Source organism: Suricata suricatta, chromosome 5 (assembly GCF_006229205.1).
Source record: "Suricata suricatta isolate VVHF042 chromosome 5, meerkat_22Aug2017_6uvM2_HiC, whole genome shotgun sequence".
Classification (NCBI taxonomy): domain Eukaryota; kingdom Metazoa; phylum Chordata; class Mammalia; order Carnivora; family Herpestidae; genus Suricata; species Suricata suricatta.
In genome coordinates, this window is record NC_043704.1 from 153,375,021 (window position 1) to 153,378,249 (window position 3,229).

Sequence of the window (3,229 nt, forward strand, 5' to 3'; positions counted from 1 at the left end):
TGTGTCTCCTTCTCTCCCTGCCCCTCCCCTTCTCATGCTCTGTCTCTCTCTGTATCAAAAATAAATTTAAAAAAATAATAAATAAAGAGCCCCTGCACTGACGTGGGAGCAAAGCAGACCCTGCCCGGAGGGCTCTCTCTGCAGTGACCGGGAAACCCACCGTCCTCAGCGAGGCTCCTTCCAGGCCCTCACTGACACCCCAGCCTTAGGGCAAAGCGAACCCCCAGAAAAGAAGTCACGTGTTCAGATTTGCCTATTCGGAGGATGCCTTGTGGAGACTAGGGGCAAAAGGGAGGAAAGGAAAATCCGTTAAAATGTGGTCGCAGGAGGCCTGAGGTGCTGACGATGGAGACAAGTAAATGGAGTCAGGGGGTGGGGGGAAGCTCTGGGAACCGCGGACCGAGAGGCGGCGGGGTCAAAGGCCCAGGGAACTGCTGACCAATCACAAAGCACCCTCAAACGTGGTGGCTTAGCCTGATAATCTTGTGGTCTCCCTCACTTCTCAGCAGGTGTGCCGGCTGGCAGGGGAGGGGGCAGAGCTAGGCCAGGCTCAGGTGGTGGTTCCACTCCCTGCCCTCTCATCCTTCCCTTTGCGGGGCCAGCGGGGCCCAGGCCTGCTCTCCTCAAGGGAGCAGAGGAGGTGCTGCACCCCCTACCCTGTGCCCACAGCTGAAGTCTCATTGGTGGGGATGCAGGGAGGGGGATGCAGGGAGGGGTGGGTGTGAAAGGACGCAGGTCTGAACCAAACTGACTCCATGACAGGCTTTAAGTTTCCCCTCTGACCTTAAAGGCCTAAGTTTCAGGCAGTTACAGGTTGCCCAAGGCAGGAGAGACCACCCTTGTAACACCCGATCAGAAGCGGCCAGCTAACACCCTTCACATTCCTAAGGACAGGCCTGGAGATGGAAACCATAGATAGTCACCTGGTGTTTAATACTAGATTAACCAGCAACTCATCCCACTCGGGGGTCCTTGGCCCACCCTGTAATTGGTTATTTTCAAAGAAACACTAAATATTGATTGGGTCCCGCCAAAAGTAACGAACGCTCTAAACAAAATGTATGGTTAAAGTTGATGCCAATGCTGGTATGTGACAATGATTGGATCACTGTACCTGTGTCACAATTTCCTGTACCTCCCCCTCCCCAAAGCCCATAAAAACCCTGCTCAGCCCTTGTTCGGGACTCTCAGCACGGATCCACTGGGTTGGGGAAGTTTGGGAGCCCGAACTTAAGCCCGTAATAATAAAGCCCTTTGCTTTTGCACGTGTGACTCGGTCTTCCTGGTGGTCACTGGTTTTGGGGGACGATATTGCGATCTGGGCATAAAAGGTGCAGGGAGGGGGGACGCAGGGAGGGGCGGATACAGGGAAGGGGGTGCTGGGTGGGGGGGATGCAGGGAGGGGCAGGTGAAGGGAGGGCAAAGAACTGGGGCACTGATGCCCTCTGCGCCGGCCACCACCAGCTGCAGCGGGCATCCACTCTCTGAGCCAGGAGGCTCGCGAGGGGCAGCCGGGGCGCAGGAAGACGGTGGGATTGGCCAGGACGCGGCCGGGCTCAGGTGCCCGTGGAAGTCTGAGTGGAGACGGAGCAGGCGGTGGGATGGGCGGCGTCCGGCTCAGGGAAGAGCTCAGGACCCAAGATGACGATTTTCGAGTTGTCAGTTCCCCTCGGGGGTGGGCTCGCTTGTCAGAAAGGGCTCCGGGTGCGACAGAGGGAGACCCCCAAGGGGACCTGCGATGGACACGTCAGACAGACAAGGGAGAGATCGTGAGACGGGGGTGTGCTGGAAGCCAACGGAAGAACTTTCTGGAAGGGGAGGGCTCCCCAGGGCTCCACGCTGCGTGGGCCTGCTCCCTGGGGCAGCAGTCAGGTGGCAGGCCAGTGAGCCTGCAGCCAGCGCTGACTCAGGGGGGCCCGGCGGCCTTGGTTTTTCGGTACTTTTTAAATTTGGCGCTGTTTTTATGGTTTATTCATGTTGTCATGGGTATACCTAGTTCTGAGGCTCCAGAACGGTTGAGGTAGTCATGGTCCCGACACCAGATTGTGCTGCGTGCCGCGTTCCTTTCTTTGATACAGTGACATGTCTCTGCAGAGCTGTGCCTTCAGCAGGCGCCGTGAGAGGCAAGTGCTGCAGGGAAATCAAAGTGGAACAGAAAATGGGAACCACGAGGGGCACGTGAGTGGCTCAGGTGGTTAAGTGTCTGACTGGATTGCAGCTCGGGTCGTGAGCCGATGGTGGAAGCGATGGAGCCCATGCCGGGCTCTGCGCTGACAACACGGAGACTGCTTGGGGGTCTCCCTCCCTCCCTCCCTCCCTCTCCCTCCGTCTCTCTCAATAAATAAACTTTAAAAAAAGAAAAGAAGGACAGCAGTGTCCAACCCAAAGCCAACATTTGAGAAGTTGGGCAGAGCCCAATGGACACACACATTGTCTTAGGAAGTGATTCGTTATTTAAGAATGAAACGAAACAGTATTTTCTCCTCAATTTATGTCCATTATTTTCTTCAGGTGGCTACTATATTATTAGGACATAAATATATACTAAGCTGTTTGGACCTAACTACTTAATGCACAGAATTGTTAGCCATTGCTTCTGGCCTCGGGGCTCTGTGAAAACATGGTTGAAATCCTAAGTGCTCCACGAAGTAAGGACATTCGGGGACCCTGATCTGGTTATCGGCATCTAACTGCGCCATCAGACTCAACAGTATGCGGGCCCCACACTACCGTCCAGTGACACCCGGGTGGCCTGCAGTTCCCCATTCGTGCAACACCACGCAGAACGTCCTCACCCGTGGCCGGATGCACCTGCGTGAGGGAGTCTTCTGGGTTACTACCCAGGAGGATTTATACTCCGTGTGCATAACTAGTTTGGTTGGAGTGCTGAATTACTCCTATCCCCGCCTCCTTCCCGTTTAACGTTTTAGTTATTTTTGAGAGAGAAAGAGAGAGCGCACAGTGGAGGAGAAGCAGAGAGAGAGGGAGACAGAGGATCAGAAGCGCTCCACGCTGATCCCAGCAAGCCGGCTGCGGGGCTCAAACTCTGGAACCGTGAGATCATGGCCTGAGCTGAAGACAGAGAGAGGCTCAACCGACGGAGCCCCCCAGGCGCCCTGCCCAGCTATCCCTGTCTCATGTAAAGTCCCCAGTGGTTCCCTTGTTACCTGATTGAAGGAAACCTCATATAGAATAAAGTGCAGAGGCCAGCGGGGGGGGGGGGGGGGGG

General features: G+C 55.5%; 1 protein-coding gene across 1 annotated transcript in view; it reads right to left on the reverse strand.

The window, feature by feature from the left end:
* XYLB (xylulokinase) overlaps positions 1–3,229 on the reverse strand; it is a 52,590-nt gene that overhangs the window by 44,169 nt on the left and 5,192 nt on the right. The window lies entirely within an intron of this gene.